The sequence below is a fragment of the Lissotriton helveticus genome, chromosome 4_1 (assembly GCF_964261635.1).
Source record: "Lissotriton helveticus chromosome 4_1, aLisHel1.1, whole genome shotgun sequence".
In the NCBI taxonomy this organism is placed as follows: Eukaryota; Metazoa; Chordata; class Amphibia; order Caudata; family Salamandridae; genus Lissotriton; species Lissotriton helveticus.
The window spans coordinates 1,037,268,313-1,037,290,229 of NC_136063.1; positions in this window are offsets into that span (position 1 = coordinate 1,037,268,313).

The window sequence follows — 21,917 nt, forward strand, 5'->3', positions numbered from 1 at the left end:
TAAGTACACACAGGGTGTTACCGCACAGAAGGCACGAAATGCATGGCAGTATCATCTTATAAACAGTGCCATTCTTTTTTGTTACAGGTATAGAATGGACAATACATTAACCAATATTGTGTGGGACCTATGGACCTGTTAGAATATGCTATATGATTCTTGTCTTTTGCTGTTTCAGATCTCCCTCCTTGTTTTCCCTTCCTTCCCTCGCTTGATCCTTCCACTGACTGTGCCATTACGGGGTGGGCTGGGTATGCTCAGACGTGAGTCCCAGGCTCTCCACACCACTGGAGTCAAGCTATCCAGGCTGATGAAGGCTGATAGCCAGAAACCGGTCCTTGGATGATTGATTCCGGTCTGGGAAAGACATGGCTTGGTAGTTCGGACTGGACTGTTCCCATGAGGCACAGGGTCAGAGCTGATTTGCATATAGCTAGTGTCTAACCCAGGGTGGTGTGGAGTGCAAAAAAATGATGGATTTAGGCCCAGATCCTTGTACTGGGGTGAATGTATGACATTATTCTACATTCTGTCCATCAACTCTGTTTTTTGCAATTTTCACCCCGAGTGGGCTGGGTATGCTCAGACGTGAGTCCCAGGCTCTCCACACCACTGGAGTCAAGCTATCCAGGCTGATGAAGGCTGATAGCCAGAAACCGGTCCTTGGATGCTTGATTCCGGTCTGGGAAAGACATGGCTTGGTAGTTTGGACTGGACTGTTCCCATGAGGCACAGGGTCAGAGCTGATTTGCATATAGCCAGTGTCTAACCCAGGGTGGTGTGGAGTGCAAAAAAACGATGGATTTAGGCCCATATCCTTGTACTGGGGTGAATGTATGACATTGTTCTACATTCTGTCCATCAACTGTGTTTTTTGCAATTTTCACCCCGAGTGGGCTCGGTATGCTCAGACGTGAGTCCCAGGCTCTCCACACCACTGGAGTCAAGCTATCCAGGCTGATGAAGGCTGATAGCCAGAAACCGGTCCTTGGATGCTTGATTCCAGTCTGGGAAAGACATGGATTGGTCGTTCGGAATGGACTGTTCCCATGAGGCACAGGGTCAGAGCTGATTTGCATAAAGCCAGTGTCTAACCCAGGGTGGTGTGGAGTGCAAAAGAACGATGGATTTAGGCCCAGATCCTTGACCTGGGGTGAATGTATGACATTGTTCTACATTCTGTCCATCAACTGTGTTTTTTGCAATTTTCACCCCGAGTGGGCTGGGTATGCTCAGACGTGAGTCCCAGGCTCTCCACACCACTGGAGTCAAGCTATCCAGGCTGATGAAGGCTGATAGCCAGAAACCGGTCCTTGGATGCTTGATTCCGGTCTGGGAAAGACATGGCTTGGTAGTTCGGACTGGACTGTTCCCATGAGGCACAGGGTCAGAGCTGATTTGCATATAGCCAGTGTCTAACCCTGGGTGGTGTGGAGTGCAAAAAAAACGATGGATTTAGGCCCAGATCCTTGTACTGGGGTGAATGTATGACATTGTTCTACATTCTGTCCATCAACTGTGTTTTTTGCAATTACGGCTATTAAGGCTTGCTTAGATCAAGAGTTGGGACATTTCTAGCATCAAACCGATCCTGACTACTGAGGAAGGATCAGGATGAGAGGGACTGGAGGAGGGCTGTGGCTCCAGAAGTCTGATGAATCAGGGCTGTGCTGAATAGGCTGGGTCTGCATTTAGAATGGTGGGAGTAGTGGCATCGTAACCTGAATAGGGCTGTGCCGGCCTTCCACAATGACGGCTCCGCCCCCAGTGGTGTGTCGGAAGCCAGGGCTCACACTGACAAAGGAGGTTGTTGTGCACTTGCAAAGTGCCCCACAGATCTGGTTTTGGCTGGGTACAGACACTCGCTGCCTTCAGAGAACAAAGGATTGTGCTGCATGAAAAGAGGGGCCCAGACCCCAGACTTTTAGATCACTGCTGGGAATCAAGAGAAACCTTTGGCAAGGAGAAGAGCCAGATAAGCTGAGGAGGAATACTGCCCCTGTGCTGTTTGCTGTCTGGGGTTGGCCTGCAGTGGCTGCTTGCTGCCAAGGAAAGGAGAAAAGGACTTTGCTGTTGCTTTGTCATCCTGAGGAAGATCTCCAAGGGCTTGAAACTGAGCTTGCCTCCTTTCCTGAAGTCTCAGCGACCCAAAGACTTCACCACCAGCTCCCCTGAATTTCCTTGCTGGGAATTCCAATCTGCAAAGAGGTGCCTGCTGCTGTTTAGGACCTCTAGAGACTGTTTGTCGCTGGGAGCTGGAAAATCCACGCAACACCGAAGAAGCGTGTCGCTCCCGCACCATTTTCCGATGGGTCGCTGACGAAACCATTGCAGCGCCTGCCGCGGCTTGAGAAATCGTCGCAGGACGCACTGGGTGCACCGATCGCCAAAGTCCGAGATCACCGCACTGCTCCCAACGCAAGCTTGCTGTGCGGCTGCACAAAGTCACACATTGTACTGGATCGATATTGGGGGACGCAGTAAGAAACTAACGCATCACCTCCCCATGCATTAAAGAATCCGACGCATCACCTCCTCTCCAGTAAGGAACCAACGCATCACCTCCCCTGCGATGCAGTAAGGAACTGACGCATCACCTCCCCCAAAGCAAGGAACGGATGCATCACCGTTCTTGCGTGTAAGGAACCAACGCATCACCTTCCCTGCGGCCATTTTTTTTGTTTTGCGTAAAACATCCAAGGTACTTTGTGAGAAACGTGTCGCATTTACAACTTGCATTGAACTGAACTATTTCTACTATTTGAAAGGCTTATTTTTAATACTGTATTGTGATTTTTTGTCGTTTGGTCTTGCTTTGATTTAAATAAAGATTACTTCTTTTTCTAAACTGGTGTGGTGTCCATTTGTAGTGTTTTCAGTGTGTTACTCTGTTTTCACAAATGCTTTACACCCTGCCTCTGTGATAAACCTGTCTACTCATGCCAAGCTACCAAGGGGGTGAGCAGGGGTTATTTCAGGAGTCAATCAATCAATCAATCAGAGCATTTGTATAGCGCACTACTCACCCGGAGGGTCTCAAGGCGCTGGGGGGGGGGGTCCGCTACTGCTCGAACAGCCAGGTCTTGAGCTGCTTCCTGAAGGCGAGGTGGTCCTGGGTCAGGCGGAGGTGGGTCGGAAGGGAGTTCCAAGTCTTGGCGGCCAGGTAGGAGAAGGACCTTCCTCCTGTGGTGGCTCTTCGGATGCGGGGGACGGCGGCGAGGGCGTGGCTGGTCGATCGAAGCTGGCGCGTGGGAGCGTAGAAGTTGAGGCGGCTGTTGAGGTATCCTGGTCCTTGGTTGTGTAGGGCTTTGTGTGCGTGGGTGAGGAGCCGGAAGGTGATTCTCTTGTTGACCGGGAGCCAGTGCAGGTCTCTCAGGTGTCCGGAGATGTGGCTGCGGCGGGGGATGTCCAGGATGAGTCGTGCTGAGGTGTTCTGGATCCGCTGGAGTCTCTTCTGGAGTTTGGCGGTGGTTCCGGCGTAGAGGGAGTTGCCGTAGTCCAGACGGCTGGTGACGAGGGCCTGGGTGACCGTCTTCCTGGTCTCGGTGGGGATCCATCGGAAGATTTTGCGTAGCATTCTCAGGATGTGGAAGCACGACGAGGAGACGGCGTTGACTTGTCTGGTCATGGAGAGGGAGGAGTCCAGGATGAAGCCCAGGTTGCGTGCGTGGTCAGTTGGTTTGGGTGCACTGCCCAGGGCGGGGGGCCACCAGGAGTCGTCCCAGGCGGAGGGTGAGGATCCCAGGATGAGGACTTCCGTCTTGTCTGAGTTCAGTTTCAGGCGGCTGTTCGACATCCATTTGGCTACTTCTGTCATCCCTTCGTGCAGGTTGGCTCTGGCGGTGGCGGGGTCGTTAGTGAGGGAGAGGATCAGCTGGGTGTCGTCGGCGTAGAAGATGATGTTCAGGTTGTGCTGGCGTGTGATGGCTGCGAGGGGGCTCATGTAGACGTTGAAGAGAGTTGGGCTGAGCGAGGAGCCTTGAGGAACGCCGCAGATGACTTCGGTGGCCTCGGATCTGAACGGGGGGAGGCGGACTCTCTGTGTCCTTCCGGTGAGGAAGGAGGTGATCCACTCCAGTGCCTTCTCCTGGATTCCGACGTTGCTGAGGCGCTGTACTAGGGTGCGGTGGCAGACAGTGTCGAAGGCCGCGGAGAGGTCCAGGAGGATGAGGGCCGCTGTTTCTCCGTTGTCGAGCAGGGCTCGGATGTCATCTGTGGCTGCGATCAGGGCGGTCTCGGTGCTGTGATTGGCCCGGAAGCCAGACTGCGAGAGGTCGAGGGAGCCGTTCGTCTCGAGGAAGGCGGCCAGTTGCTTGCTGACGGTCTTCTCGATGACTTTGGCCGGAAACGGGAGCAGCGAGATGGGGCGGTAATTCTTGAGGTCGGTAGGGTCTGCTGATGGTTTCTTGAGTAGAGCGCTGAGTTCGGCGTGCTTCCAGCTCTCCGGGAGGGTGGCGATGTCGAAGGAGGTGTTGATGATGTCCCGCAGGTGGGGTGCGATGACAGCGTCGGCCTTGTTGAAGACGTGGTGAGGGCAGGGGTCTGTCGGAGATCCGGAGTGGATGGAGTTCATCGTGCGGATGGTGTCTTCGGTGCTGATCGGGGTCCAGGCGCGGAGGGTGGTGGTGGGGGGCGGTGGTTCGGTCGTGGCGTGCGTTGGTTGAGTGCTGAAGCTGTTGTGGATGTCCGCGATCTTGTTGTGGAAGTAGGAGGCGAGGGAGTTGCAGAGGTCTTGCGAAGGGGTGATGTCATTGTTTCCGGCGTTGGGGTTGGAGAGCTCTTTCACGATGTTGAAGAGTTCCTTGCTGTTGTGTGCGTTGTTGTCCAGTCGTTCCTTGAATGCGGTTTTCTTGGTGGCACGGATCAGCTGGTGGTGTTTTCGGGTGGCGAGCTTGAGTGCAGTCATGTTGTCCGGTGTTGGGTCTGTGCGCCAGGTTTTCTCGAGTGCTCTGCAGTTCTTCTTGGAGCTCTTGAGTTCGTCGTTAAACCATGGGGAGTGTATCCACCTTACCCTGACTAGAAGCTAGGGCCCCTATTTGGACAAAGGTACCTACCTCTGCCAACTAGAAACCCCCATTTCTAACAATTGGTGGTCAGCGGTGAAGATCCTGGACTTGCAGTTGTGATTTACATACAGTGATTGGTGTACACTAATAGCGAGTGCAGACCAATACGCGACATTTTGCTAGAATGTTTCCTTGAAATTTTTTGCATCTTGAAAACTGCCAGTTTTCGTCATGAGCAAAGCAGCATCGATTGCATTTGTGGATATTGAATTTGAGAAACAACAAAAGTCCAGAATCAGAAGTAGAGAGTTTAAAATTTTGGGCAACAATGCTCTATGAATAAAATCCAGACACAATATGTATCATATGCTGAAAAAGCCTACAGAGTGCATCAAGGCTATACATCAAGTTTCTTTAAACATATAAGTATGCAGTCAATATCATTAAGGTACATTGAGGAAATTATTAATATATAAATGTAGGATCTATGTTATCATCAAAAGTTTATTACATTGCATACATGATTAAAAACATCTCATTCAAGAAGTTACATACAATTTCTATAATTACACTTTAACATAAATAACAAGAAAACTAAAACAGTCGACATGGCGTTTCGGTGAAACTTGATTCCTTCACATTCTTCAGGACAGAGTTTTCAAAAACATATTAAATAGCAGAAAACATTTTGTTAAGACACAGATGTTTTCCTTAAAAACCATTGACAAAGAAGCGCTTCTACATTGTAGCATTATGTAAAGACAAATGCACACCTAGAAGATAAGGGCTAACCCTCTCATTTAAATCAATACTCAAAACAAATAACTGTAAATTTAACAGCACATGATCCATAAAATAAGGGGTGAAAAAGAAAAGTTTATATACTACTGGGACCCACCTATTCAAGAATTCGTGGAGATCAAGGTTTTTCGTAAAATTTAAGGCACTTGATTGTAATGGATGGCAGAATCCAAAAGAAAAGAATGTCCTAAAATAAATAAAGGGTAATATTCAGGTAAGAAAAATACCCTCATAGTTGGCCAACTTTATCCTTAAATGAGAGCTATGACATACCTCTAAATTATTAGTCACGTCAAGTCAAAAATAAGTTTATTATGGCCAATTGGTCTTTAAACTACACACACCATCATAACACAGATAAAAATACAACTATAAAATGTTTTTCTTTTCTTAAAAGAACCTAAAACTAAATTTCATTATTTTCTCATAAAATTTGTTGTTGTATTAACACTAGACAAGACAAGACATATATAAGACAAGACCAAATACTTAAAAATTCAATACATAAAATAATTTGCCTCTGATTATCCCTCCTTGGTCATCCCTTCCGATTTCCTTATTGCATGAGAAGTCTTTTTGCTTCTTTTACAAACTTCGCCAAGGCAATTGCAATATCAAAGAACTGCATGCCCATAAGGAGCTGAATTGCTTGCGTCCTTGAGCTTATTCCATATTTTAAAAAGAGTGGCCTTAAAAGTTTCCGACGTACCGAAAGCAATTTTTGGCAATCCATTACAAAATGGACACTGGTACATTTTAAATCTAACCCGCATGTACATTTACCACAGTCATTCATTGATATATATTTTTTATTCTCTTATTTGAGCAGGCGGGATTGATCCCTATTTTCACTTTCAATAATTCCAATCTCAACGCATATTTCGGTACAGTATCTAGATATGAATACCAATTGTCGTTACTCCAAGTATTTAGCATAAAATACACAGACTCCTTTAGATTCTAATAATCCATGTCAATCTGCCTAGAACAGTCTTCCGTTCATCAATACATAATGACTCTGGGTACATTTTTACTTTTAAGGTTTCACAAATGGAGTACAGTTTATTTCTGGTAGCTTTTGATCACTTCATTTCACTCAGTTGGATCTCCCTCCTACACCAACATGCCACTTTCTCCTCTCCTGAAACCAACCGGTTCCAAAATCTACACAGATTTGAAAAGTTCTTAAATTAATTACAGGAACAAATGATATTGAGCACACAGGTTTATTATTCATACACCCCATCCATCAGCTACCAGGGAGTAACTGACTCTCAGGGAACATTAGTCGGTACAACATTCCAAGTTCTACAGAACCTTAATTAATAAAGATGGAGAAGATACTACACATCTTCTTTCTTACAACAAAGTTCAATCTCATTAAATAAAAACACTAAGAGTAGAACAAAGATAAAAACAATACAGAAAGAACGCAAATAATGTTAGATACATAATACCACATAATTAACTTACATAGTCTTTGATATATGAAGGTATTTTCCTAATACGAGCACTATCTCTACCATAAGAACTATTTGACTCTTTTGAATCAGAAGACATTCTTGTCACAGGAAATGAATCTAAAGAGTTTTCCTTGAGTACAACAACTCGATTAGCATTCCAGATTTTACCATTTTCCAACCTTACAGAATTCTTAAAACACTTAACAACATGCATAGGAGCAGAATACTTTGACCAAGATAATGCTCCAACTGGTGCTTTAACACAAACTAAATCTCCAACTACTACTTTACTTTCCTTAACTCTTTTCCTTGAATCAAAAGAGATTTTATTCTTGAACTGCATCTTTTCTTTTCTATCTCTCCAAACACCAATACTGTTATCGTTTACACCCTTGCCCCAGAACATCCAACCAGGAGACAAACTTGTATTAGGATTCCTTCCCTTAAATAACTCAAAAGGAGTTTTCTTGGTTGTTGTTTGTGGAGAGAATCTACGTGCCAAAATAAATTTCTGTAATTCCTCCTTCCAATCCAAAGAATTTACCCTTGATAGTTGAAAAGTTTCTTTTATCACCCTGTTAAATCTTTCTACGGTACCATTTGATTCTGGATGATATACTGAAGTTCTTTTATGTTTAATTCCACAGGATAACAAAAATTCAGACATTATATTAGAGCAAAATTGAGGTCCATTATCAGATAAAATTGTTGAAGGAAACCCCTCCCTTCTGAAAACTTCCTTAAGAAAAGAAATCACACAAGAAGATGTGACCTCAGATACAGAAGAAACTTCCACCCATCTGGAGTACAGGTCAATTAAAACAATTAAATATGGAGTACGATGTTCACCTGAAAGAGGACCTACAATGTCAATAGCAATATCCTCCCAAGGACCAGCAGGTAAATCTCTACACTCCATGGGAGACGTCCTAGGAACAAGAATGTTGTCACTTATTTTACAATGTACACATTCTCTCACTTCTCTTTCAATTTCAAGATCCATGCCTGGCCACCAGAAAGAACTTCACATTCTTTCTTTAGTTTTAACAATACCTAAATGGCCCTGATGTGCCTCTTCAATTAGTCTTTTTCTTAAAGAATTTGGAGGAATTAATTTTGTACCTCTTAACAATATTCCATTTTCCACAGATAATTCATTTACCACTAAATGCCAAACCTTGTCCAAAGTTTTATCAAAAACTGAATTATTGAGAATTAAATTATTTACCTTTGAAATTTCTTCATCTTTTCTACTTTCTTCCAACCATTCTTCCTCAAGTATGACACCAGATGTAATTTCACAAACATTCACTTCATCCTCAGCTCAAAAGTAACATCTCCAACTAATCTTGAAAGACCGTCAGCGGATACATTTTCCACACCAGGAATATAATTTACACTGAAATTGAATTCCTGAAGTCCAATCACCCATTTTCTAATGCGTGAAGATACACAATCTAAACCTTTTGTTGTGAAAATTTCCTTTCAATGGTTTGTGATCAGAACAAACCTTAAATTCCTGACCCCATAAGAAATTTTTAAATTTCTTGAGAGCCCAGAATATTGCCAAGGCTTCTTTTTCTATCACAGAATAGTTTAATTCTGCACCACGCAAACTTCTTGAAGCACAGGCAATAAGTTTCTCTTTACCACCTCTATTCTGTTTTAAGATTGGACCTAGTCCCTTTGAACTTGCATCAGTTACCACAAACGTTTCTTCATAAGGAATAAAAGCTTGTAGATTAGGAGCATTAACTAAATCTTCCTTGATATCCTCAAATTCTTTTTGACAATACTCAGTCCAAATATACTCTTTGTTCTTTCCTAGTAGATTTCTTAAATTACTAGACTTACTGGCTAAATCTTTTATACATTTTCCATAATATTCAACCATACCTAAAAAAGAAACAATTTCTTCTTTATTCTTAGGAGTGGCAAAATTTTTTTATAGTATCAACCAAATCCTTCGTAGGTGATATCCCAAAAGCTGAAGTATTATGACGTAAATAATTTACATCTTTTACTGAAAACTTGCATTTCTCAAATTTCAATGTAAGTCCTGCAGATTCTAACCTCTTTAAAACTAACCTCAGAATCTTATCATGTTCTTCTTGATTATTACCATAAATTAATAGGTCATCTTGATAACATTTTACCGACTTTATTCCTCTTAAAATAGAAGCCATGACCCTCTGAAAAACCGACGCAGCAGACACAAGATCAAATGGCATCCTTTTATACTTCAATGCTCCCATAAGAGTGATAAAAGCCGTTAGGTCTTGTGACTCCTGAATCAACTCAATCTGATGATAAGCCTGAGTTAAGTCTAAAGTTGTAAACACTCTTGAATCACCCAAAGAGGTTAGTAACTCATCAATATTTGGTAAAGGAAATGTATCTACAACTTCCTCTTTATTGAGTGATCTCAAATCACAACATAGTTTAATGTCACCATTAGGTTTGTTCGCGACAACAATTGGCGCCAACCATTCTGTTGCTTCCACTGAGGTGATAATATCTTGTTCTAGCAATTTCTTTAATCCCTCTTCTACCTTTCCTTGCACTGCTATAGGAATCCTTCTAACCTTAGCGTTCACAGGAATCGCATTCTTCCTAAGCCTAATACAATGCTTGTAACCTTTTAGACATCCCAATTCTTTTCATCAAAGTCGAGGAAACTCCTTTACAAAAGAATTCTCATCAGACTTTATCTCCTGAATCTGAACTTGTGGATTAGAATTAGGATTCAACAACACTCCCAACATACGTGGATGAGGCCATCCAATCAAACAATAACCAACTTTAGAAACATAAACTTTTCCAACAATCATGTTCTTTCCTACTTCAATCGTGGCATTAAAATAACCTAACATACTTATTGGAAATCCACCACACCCTCCTGGATTCACATCCATTTTGAAAAGTTTGTTTTTCTTTTCAAAACATTTTCCAAAAATGTCCTTCGAAACAATAGTAATGGGTGAACAAGAATCAAACTTCATATCTATATCTATACCATCTACTGTAACTTTCCCAATGGAATGATCACTATTCATGCTCTCTTTCACCTGACATATAACTTCTTTTATCTCTTTTTTAAATACTTTCTTATCCTTAGACTTGCAAAACTTCACAAAATGTCCTTTTTTCCCACATCCATGACATACAAAACTTAAAGCAGGACATGTTTTTGAATTTGCTTTATGTCCAGATTTTCCACACCTGAAACATGAAATTGCATTAAAAAATGACCCTTCTGTGCTTGCATCTTTCACTACATTCTTAATGTCTTTTACCTGACAAACATTTTCTTTTACATCTTCGCCCACAGCTTCAACTTTTGCTTTGTCCCCTTTTAACTCATTTACACATTTTAACATATGTTCTACTCTTTTTGCTATACTCACTACTTCTTCTAAAGGTGGGTCATCCTTCAACGATAATTCCTCTCTGATTTTATCCTCTCTACATTTCAAAACTAACTGATCTCTCAAACGTTCTTCATTTGCTGCACCAAATTTGCAAGTTGACGACAATTTCCGTAAGGCAGACAAATATTCCTCAATTGATTCATCTTTCCCTTGTTCCCTTTTTCCAAAATGATATCTTTCCATAATGCTGCTTACACGAGGCAAATAATGTTTATCTAACTTCAATAAACAAACTTCATATTCATCCAAACCCCGTTGTTCTTGCACAGATAACTCAGGTAAATTCTCCAATACCTCATGACCTTCCCCTCCTAAATAATGCGTCAAAAGAGAATATTTTCTTTCTGCACTTAAATTTGTCCCACACACACGTGCATAATGCGCAAATATTTTTTTTCATTTGCTCCATTTTACTTTTGACTCACCTGGATTACTGAGGAAAAATGGTGGAGTAGTTACATTCTGCATTCCTTACTATTTGGTTATGCTAAAACACACTCTTTTTTAAATAAAAATTACTTATACATATGCTTCTTATTATCTAATCTTTGTTACTAAATAATTATATATATTTATCTAAACAATATTAATTCTTCTCTACAGATCAATGAATTATAGCATACCTTCCTAAGCTAATTTTATTTTCATAAAACGCTTTTAAAACTAAAAGAAAACACAACTTAAAAATATATATAGACTTCTCCTCCAAAATGTTTTTTCCTTCCTTTTCTCGTTTGTCAAATTAACTCGCCACTTCCTATCCTTACTGATTTTCAGTCAGAGTTACATCGATCTCCGCGTCCATAAGTAAATGACTCAAGTCACACTCCGCCCTCTATAAAGCACTGAAAGAATCCCCAAGAAATAGAACTCAAATAGTTATACTACGGAAATTATACAAACAAGCCATTCATATTCATGATCGCAAGTCTCATATAAAAAGTGAAGCCTGGAACGATTTACTATCAGAAGAGACCTTACGGGATAGTGATAAATTCTGGGCCTTTATTAATCAGCCTTTTTTCTCTGAGGGGGAGAAAGATACTCTGGAATGTTCTATCCCAGATAATTTGTGGCTCGCCCACTTCGGTAGTATTTATTCCCAACCGAGCCATGAGTCCCCTCAAGAGCCCCAAGCTTCGAGCCAAGCTTCGAGCCAACTACGGTCTATGACGCCTTTTGTGGAGGCAGATGTTGAAAAAGCTATACATGAAACACAAATTAATAAGGCACCGGGTCCAGACGAGGTCCCAGCGGACCTGTACAAGAGCGCCCCGAAATTTTGGGCCAAGATCCTTTCAAATGTTTTTAATGCAACTAGAGGAAATAATTTACCGGAGTCCTGAGCTAAGTCCATTATTATACCTATCTTCAAAAAGGGACAACGTGGAGATCCGGCCTGTTAAAGGCCCATCTCCCTAATTGACTCTGCCGTTAAAATCTTAGGCAGAGTCATACTAGGTAGGCTCACAGACTGGCTAGAGGACAGTGGAATTATGTCAAATGCCCAGTTTGGCTTTAGAGCCAGGAGAAACACTTTGGATCAGTGTCTTAATCTTCAACTTTTAATCAGCAAATATACGGTCGCTAGGGAGGGGTCCCTATACATGGCTTTTATGGACCTCTCCTCAGCCTTCGACCTAGTCAAAAGGTCGAAGCTGTGGAAGGCCCTTTTAGGAATAGGTATTGATCCCCCCTTAGTTGGATTTTTAGCTGACCTCCACTGTGGTCTCCTAGCCTCAGTCAGAGTTACTCAAGCGGGGAGGTGCACAAGCCACTTTAAGTCAGAGAGGGGGGTCAGGCAAGGTTGCATCCTGGCCCCCCTTCTCTTTACACTCTATATAAATGCCTTAGAGCCTGCATTGGCAGAGTCAACTGTAGACGTACCGCGTGTAGGAGATACCAATATTCCAGTTCTCCTATACGCGGACGACGCAGTTCTTCTAGCTCGTTCAGGGGTTGCCTTAAATAGATTATTAGCATCCTTTGGTGATTTTATGATATAATTAGATTTGAAAATTAACACCTCTAAATCCCAGGTTATGGTGGTGGGAGCCTGTGGAAGGAAAATGAAAAGTAAATGTTGTTCTTTCTTTTGTATGGGGGAAGAGGTTAAAAGGGTTCCCATCTTTTCTTATTTGGGTGTAATTTTTGATGAGAAAGGAACTTTGGGCCACCAACAGAAGTCTAAACGTAATGCAGTGGCCAAGTTGTCTGCGGCTGTGTTGGGATTCGCCAAACGGTTGGGAGCCAGACCAGTGGAGGCTATACTTAAAGTATATAAAGTAAAATGCCTGGCAATAGCCACCTATGGCTCCACCATTTGGGGCTATACAAATCAGGATGACATTCTGAAGGTGGAGAATAAATTTATCAGATCCTATCTCTCCGTACCACAGTCAACCCCGACCTTTTCAACTCATGCGGAGTTGGGGTTGGGATTTGTTACAGATTTACTGAAATCCACCCCTGTAATTTGCTGGATTAAAACCTGGCTTAACCAGGAAATTTCCTTGAATCATTTGATTCTCAAGGATTGCCGGGCTCTGGATAAAGCCCACAAGATTCCATGGCTGGTCTATATTAAAGCCTTGCTCACAAAATTAGGCAGACCCGAGCTTTTCTATTCTCCTGGCTGTATAAAAAGAGAAGATGTGAGGGAGATTAAATATGCCCTGTTAAACTTATTTACAGCTGAGCGGGAGGCAAAGGAGATGGAGAAAACACTTGTAAGAAGGAACTATGGATTGATAACTGCCCGCGGACTTGAACCCTATCTCCTTCTGGTAATGAGACCGTTTCATCAGTTTGTTTTAACTAGATTTCGTTTTAATTTAATACATTTTATGCTTCGTTCTTTCTCTACCTGAAACACACCAGAAAAGGCTAAACCCTGCGACTGTGATAATTTTACAATACAGGACACACTATATTTTATGATGTTTTGTGACCACTACGCAGAAATGAGGAAAAAATATTTGTTCCTGATTCTGAGGGAGGCGGGTTTCCTCGAGGTGAGGCCCGCCCTCCTGTTTTTGCAATTTTTATCTAGCGCACAAGTCACTTTTCATGTAGCAAGTTTTCTGGTAGCATGTGTCCCTATTAATAAAGGTCGCCGTAGGTTACAGTGTATTTCCTCCCAGTGTATGAATTAACTGAATATTGGCTGTTTTTAATTGTCTTATTGAGATATATTTTAATTGTGTTTTAATCTATGTGTAATCTATATATATATTTTTTTAATATATAATTGAAACGCTGTTGTTTACTCCCTGTGATGTATTAATATTTATGTCTCTTTTTTTTTATTTTTATTAATCGAATAAAAGTATCTTGACTGACTGACTGACTCAAGTCACACGCAGTTACTTCAGCACTGAATGCTGAATACTTCTTCTTCCGTGTTCCACAAGCTCTAATCAAATCACACTCTTGCGTCGAATACAGAATACGTTTTCTTCCGCATTCCTCAAGCTGCCGTCAAGTCTCACGTTATTTTACTCGCCGAGACCTCTTCCGCATTCTAATGCGTCATCATTTCGCAGGGGCTGTCAAACAATGAAGATCGGACAGCACCGTAAACGGCACCAAAGACCTTCTCTTATTTTAAAATCCAGACGATTCAAACTGCCATATTTCACCAGAATACATCCATAAGAGAGGGTACGTTTGAATGTATGTGTTATTTCCACAGACTTCGCGCAACTTTCAAATGTACTTTTTTTTAAATATGCGCCTTTTTTTATTTTTCCTCCTTCTCTTAATTTAAATTAGAAAACAGCCGCAGGAGAAGTAGCTTACTTCTCTACATATATACCGCCGCTGGAGAAGGATTAATTTTTATATTTCTTCCACATTCAAACATATACATTTCACCATACATGTACCTTCCCACTTCATATTAACTGCCACTGGAGAAGCTACCAACTTCCCATCTAAACAACAGCCGCTGGGGAAGTTTATTTTAAATTTTTGATTTTCTCTTAAAAGATAACTTTCAATTTCTTTTACTTCACTTTCTTTCTATTACTCTCCATTCTCGCACAAGTCTCTTTTTCTTAATCTCACTCCATCTATATTCTACTTAGCTTGATGTTGAGGTGTCGTTCTCCTCTCTCTTTTCTCCAAATTGTCCTCGTCGCCAATGAAAAGTTCTTCAATTAATTACAGGAACAGATGATATTGAGCACACAGATTTATTATTCACACACCCCATCCATCAGCTTCCAGGGAGTAACTGACTCTCAGGGAACATTAGTCGGTACAACATTCCAAGTTCTACAGAACCTTAATTAATAAAGATGGAGAAGACACTACAAGATTTACCTCAACTTGTATGTTCCATGCTGGCCAATCTAGTTCTAACCTAATGGCCTGTAACATTGAGGAGCTGGGTAAGGAGAGAAGCATTTTTAGACATTTCCCTTCCTCCTTATCCCATGAACATTTTCCCCCCCAAATACAAAATGTCTGCCCGTACTGCATGTGAGGGGGAATCATAGCCTTAAATGCTTTCAACATTGGTCTATGTGACATGTCTCCATAATTACTATTACATTTTCTCAACCCTCAGATTCCTGCTAGGCCTTTTGTTTTCTGGGCCTGTACATGCATACCCCAGTTTAAAGCTCTGTCGAACCATACTCCCAAGTATTTATATTTATTAACAACTTCCAATTTTGTCTGACCCAGGAACCAGCTATATTTATATTTTTTCTTTTTTCCAAAACACAATATTTTGTATTCTCCATATTTACTATTAGGTGTTTGGATACACTATATGTCTCAAAAACATTTAGCTTTCTTTGCAACCCTAGTTCCGTTTGGTCAAAGATGACTAAGTCATCAGCATATAGTAGGCAAGACAGATGCTTTCCATTTATTTTTGGGCTTGCTCCTCTTTCAGTTATTAATAGTTTCGGTAAATCTGCAAGAAAAATAGAGAATAGAAGAGGAGCCAATACACATCCATGTCTTAACCCGTTATTGATTTTTATTTCTTGGGTTAAACCTCCTGCTGTATCTTTAATAACTTGTGCCCAGTTTTCGCTATGCAGTCATTGAATAACCTCTAAGAGGGCCTCTGGAATATTATATCTTTTTAGCGTCTCCCACAAGCATTCTCTATCTACCAGATCGAATGCTGCCCGGAAGTCAACAAAACAACAGCATAATCTCCCCTGCTGTTCTACAGACTTCCTAGCCACGGCCCACAAGGCAAAACAATGATCAAGTGTTGAGTGCCCCTCTTTAAACCCTCCCTGTTCTACCGGGACAATTGCGTTTATTTCAACCCATTCTTTCAGTTTTCCCGGGATTATTTTGGAGAGCACTTTCACACCAATAACTAATATATTTATTAATCTATAATTCTTTGGGTCTTTTCTAGCCCCTTTTTTGTGCAAAGGCCTAATCACAGCTCCCCTCCAAGACTTTGGAATTGCACCTGTGGTTAATACTGCTATGAACATTTGTGAGAACAATTGGGCCCACCATTTCAACTCTGTTTTAATTATAACTGCAGGTAAATTATCAGGCCCTGCGGCACGGGTTAGATTTAACCTTTTAATGGTATTCTTTACATTTTCAAACGAGTTTAAGGAAACCAGATTTTTTACTACGTGTTGCCTCCAGGTTTTCTCTCCACTAATTACTGGTCTATTGCTAGACTTATATAAATGATTCTGGTGCTCCTCCCAGGAAGCCTCATCGACTTCACAATTCATGGTTCCCAGGGATCGACGCGCTGCATCTTGGATCAACCTCCAGAACCCTTTAATATTTTTACTTTCTTTGGTTTCCAGTAAAAGACCCAGCATTTTTCTTTGAAGCTTCTTTTCTTATTTCTCACTAACATTTTGTATTCCTTCCTCAGTTTTAGTAAATTATTGTAACCCTCCTGATCGTATCTTAATTTCCACTTTCTTTCTTCTCTCCTCAGTAGCCTTTTTCTCTCTCGACATGCGGAGTCAAACCAATCCATTTGCTGTCTGCCTCCCCCTTGCAGAGCTTTGCCTCTTTTTTTGTCTTTTTTACATTGGCAGATAGGCATAGTGCAGGCTGCTTGATTTGTTCTTCAAACCATGCAACACTCGGGCTCCCTGCTATCTCAGAGTCAAAATTTTGTTGGAAACTAGATAATTTTGTAATATATTCCTCTGTCAGTTTTGTGGATAGTCTTTTTGGGTAATCCATAGGTTGTAATAAAACTTTTTCACAAACTCTTGGGGGATGTCTCACTATTTCACAGTACAGTGGATAATGGTCACTTCCTTTGTGTTTAATTACCTTAAACTTTTGTACTAAGACAAAATTCCAGGCATGTACGAAGAGATAGTCTATAGGGCACAATTGATTGCCCCTTCTGAATGTTTGTTCTGCTGGTCTATCGAGTTCCGATATGCCATTCAAACTAACTAGTCTATGCGCACCTAGAAATGTCCCTAGCTCTTCGTCTTGTCTGTTCGTTTCACCAATGGAAAAAAGGGCTGGGGCTATCTTATATGCATCTAAGATTTCCTTCATCCAAGGGTCCAATTTTTCAGGATCTAACTTATGATTAAAATCTCCCGTGATAATTAGAAAATCCTTCCCATATTTATCATTTAAGGATATCAAGTCTATTTTAAAAAGTCCCATTTCTTTTATTTAATCTTCTTGGGTACACCACTGCACATCAATTCAATTTCAAAATAAACTTTATTCGGTTTTTCACAATTAAAAAACATAAAAGTATACTAAAACACAGCCCTACAGTACAAATGTAATCATTAATGCATCATTTCAAAACGGGGAACATGTAATCGTTAGCAGCCCTACTACATAATGATTAAACTCACATTTGTTATTTACAGATTTTAAAATCAGGACATGAATATAAAAACAATTAATCGTAGCTGACCCTCGACTTGTTTGCAGACTTTAGAAAACCAACAATAAAAGGGACACAGTCTTCCCTCAATAGCTGGGGAAACAAAAGAGCTGGGCGAGCCTGTATAAAATTAATATTTTTTAAAACAGGGATTAAAAAATATTTCCGTGGGACATCATAGAACTTACATAAAAACATGAAGTGTAATATATCCTGTGGGGACATCCCGTCGCAACCACAGGGTGCTAACTGTTGCTGCCCCTTGGTACAGCAAGCAGGAGATGAAATAGATCTAAACAAAATCTGGTTAACAGGTAGCGTTCATAGTTTGTAAGGGCCCCCAATAAATATGGCTCAGCCCCTAGTGTGGTTTTCAACATAACAAATTTACGCACACTAGGTTTCAACAATTCAATCTCCTCCCTTTCCTGTGATTTCAGAGTAAGGAACGCTTCCTTAATTAATGCACATATATGTTGATCACAATAACAAATTCATTTTGCCTTCCCTGGTCCTGTAGGCATACCTCGCTGGCCAACATCCATTTACAAGAGGTGTTTATCAAGGACGCCTTATTTATTGTTTTTTGGGAGATTAGAGTCATGATTCCGCCAGATGGGTGACCAAATCTGGCTTTTGTAGCCGCTTTAGAAATCTGTGTAAAGCCTTCAACTATCGGGGTACTGTCGCATAACCAAGTCTCTTGCAGATAGATAATGTCTGCCTGTTGTGAAATATTTTATACACAATCCATATTTGTTTGCTCTTTTAATCCATTAATATTTCACGGAATTATTCTTAGACTATGCGATGACCCATTTCCCTAGTCTATTTCGCTAAGATGGCCAGACTCATCTACTGCCCACCAAAATTCATGTAGTTCTCTGTCCACAGTACTCCAGTTTCCCCAGTTCTTATCCAACTCACGGTTTTCAACAATGATTTTAATTTCCTCTCTTACTCCACATGCCCCTGTTATTATTCTATCTTGTCTTTTCCCCAATCCTGCCCGACAATTCAGGACATTTCTATCTGGTTGGCTTGCTTTTTCTATTTCCACCTCTGTGATTAATCTTATTCCTTCCTTTAGTATCTCTTTTTCGGCATTTAATATTGCAGATTTAATCATCCCTGAATATACTTCAACTTTTGTCAATTCCTTCCCTTTATTACTAGATAAAAATCCAACCTGCCTTAAATCCTCTGATTCAATTTTACGTAGGCTTGGACACTTTGCAAAGGAAAATAATAGTTGCGAGCAATTTAATGGTGTAATTTTCTTTAGTTTTTTCCTGCCCTTCGGTACATCCTGGGGTTTAAAGTAGAACCACTTTTTATCACTTGATTCTATAACTCCCCGATCACTCATTTTTTTCTACACTTATGTCTCTTTTTCTATTTGGGCCTATTATCTTAGCACCCACTTTCCCTATACTCTTTGGGTTCCATTCCACATCTTTTAAGTTTGCCTTTTTTTCAGTCCATTTCTCCTCCCTTACTTCCTCCTGGGGTATTTTTTGTTGGAACCTTTTTTTCTTTGTTTCTTTCCAGCTTATTTCTTGAGCACTCTCTTGCAAGCTCCCTTTCTTCTTCTCCCTTTCCTTTTTAGTAGCTATAGAAGGATCTCGTCTTACTGTTCTCACCTGTGATACCAGTGGTTTATCTTCTATACACTTTACTTTTTTACTGCCTGTTTGTTTCCTTTTAAACTTTTCTGGGTACTGGGTAAGTCTCCTTGCCAGGAATCTAAACTTTTGCCACCTATAGCTCCAATGTTCATTCGTTCTCCTACTTAGCATAGGTTGTTTCGATATGTACACATCCTGGCCCTTCTTTGATAGATCCAATGCCTCAGTGCCTCCAGTGCCCCCTACGGTAGGAGTGTCTGGCACAGGTCTAACCACCGATGGCATTAAACCCCTAATACCCTGTAGTTCACCCACCGTAAGCTTTAGGCTCATTTCTTGTTCCATTAATATTTTATTATTTGAGAGCGTGGCTTCTAATAGGCCCTGCAGGATCTTTTGTAACATTAAAATAATGTCCAACATTGAAGCTGATGGAGTTGCCGACAAGTCTAAGTTCTCAGTGTTATTACGTAACATATCTTCCATAGACTTTGAGACACCATTTGTCCATTGGCCCAAGCTTTTATCCGTAATTGTTCTTTCCTCCCGGACACTACTATAATTCTGAGCTTGGCACTCTCCTCATACTCTCTATCTCCAGTATCATTCATAGAGAAGATCCTGGGCAATAATGAAAGTCTGGGTTCCAAATTAATGTTTATATGGCTTAAATCACAATGCTTAGAAAATGAGTCTTCTATACATTCAGCAACTTTCTCATATATTTCCTGAGATAAGGCTAAGTCCTTCTCTGCGTCTTGAATTTTGTTGGGGGTAGGTTTCTTGCTAAAATATTTTCCCACAAAGTCTTTTATTGATCTAGATACTGGGTTGCTTCCTTTCATGCTCCCATGCGATGTGTTTGGTATATTTGAGGTATTTTTCTTCATTAATCCTTTAGTTTGTCCCCTTCTCTCATTCACTTCCTCCAAAATCACCACGGGGGTTGACTCGCTTGTTTCATTATTTGTAGACTGGGGGTCTTTTCTTATTTTATTACTTCTTGTTTTTTTAGGGGCCATCGTACAGTTGCAATCAAGTCTGATATATATATAACCCCTTCGGTATACCTCTAGGGTGCTCATGATGAGCTGAGCTTGTCATGACCACACCCATTTCTATTATGGCCCAGCACAGCAGAGGAACATCTCAAGCAGCCAAGGTGTTAAGCTTTGAGCTTTTAGATTCTGGTTTCAAAAATTAGGGCCCACATGACTACTGAAACTATAAAATATTATCTGAAAAATCTAAGAAAAAGGGCCCAGATTGGACCAGCTTCAGTCCAGCACTCGTGATACCAATACAATGATCAGTTCAGTTTTGCAACAAAATTGCCAAAACCCCTTTCACTTTCCTCTTCTGTATTGGGTAGTGGTACTTCAGGCTTGCTGTGATAATAGATCTTCTTTGTTATATTTTGCTTTATTCTGCTTTATTCCTGCGGGGGTAACCCTCCCCCTTTTTGGCTTCTGCTCCCCCCCGGGGGTGCGATGGTCTACTGGCAATTCAAGCCAAAGTACCAAGTTCTGGCTCCACTCCCCACTTATGCGCTCTCTTATGCACCTTTTTCCCCTTTTCTGGGCACTCGCTCCGTGCCTCAAGTCTTCTAAGTACTGTGTCGCTGAATCCGCTGCACCCCCTCCATAATTCAAGCTCCTCCAAGCGTGCGCTCTAGTACCAAGACCTCCGAATGGCCTCAGAGTCCTTCGTGCTTCCCAACAGCTCTCCGTCTCACCGCAAAACCGCGGGACTGCGGACCGAAAGTGACGCGTCTTCTCATGACGCGTTGCACGGCTGCTCGTAAACGACAGCCTCATCCAAACACAGCAGAGGTCTCAGTATCATCCGATGAAACTACGGAGCATAAATTAGTACATAGTCCTTCATTTTTGTTCGTTAGGGCCACCGGAAATATTAATTACATTTCAAAGTTGCTTAAGGATATAAGCCTAAATAAAAGAGAGAGTGATCACTCAACTTTTTCCAATAATGCAATTTATACCCAAAAGATAAAGGAATTATATTGGCTTACCGATTGGAAACTGAAATGTGCATAGCCAAAAAATGCCCCGTGATTTTCAGCTTTATTTTTGGGAGATTGACGTGTTACACATTGGCGATACTCTAGTTAAATATTTTTTTTAAAAACACATGATAATTTTGTAAAAGGATAAACCCGGAAAACATTTTGTACTATTTTGATTGTACTATTTTGAATAAATATATCATTCAATTACCTTGTGCATACTTTACAATTGGTACTGGAACATTTAAAATAAAATCTGCAATGTCAGAAAGGCCATGATGTTATTCAATAAATTGCAATTGTAACTCTATTGTCCATATCGTTATAACTACCTAGAGAGTGCTATCATTCTCATAGTATTATATCTTGTGTACTAGGTAAGTACTGTTAAAATGTACAAGTATATCTTTGTGTAGAGATCACCAACCTTAGGAAAGTGTTTATCGTAATACAATGTGCTAAATAAAGGATGACACCTGATTAAATTGCATGAGTGCTGGCTGGTTAAGCGTTTATGTTTACTGTTCAGATTGTACAGGTACTGGCAATTTTAATTTATTAAGTGGTCGGAAAACGTTGCATGTAGTGAAGTTAATCAACATGTCGGCATGGACCGCAATATCTGTCGACCTTAAAAATAGTTGCACGGTTTAGAGAAAGATTACAAGAGTTGACACGTTGCTATCCCAGC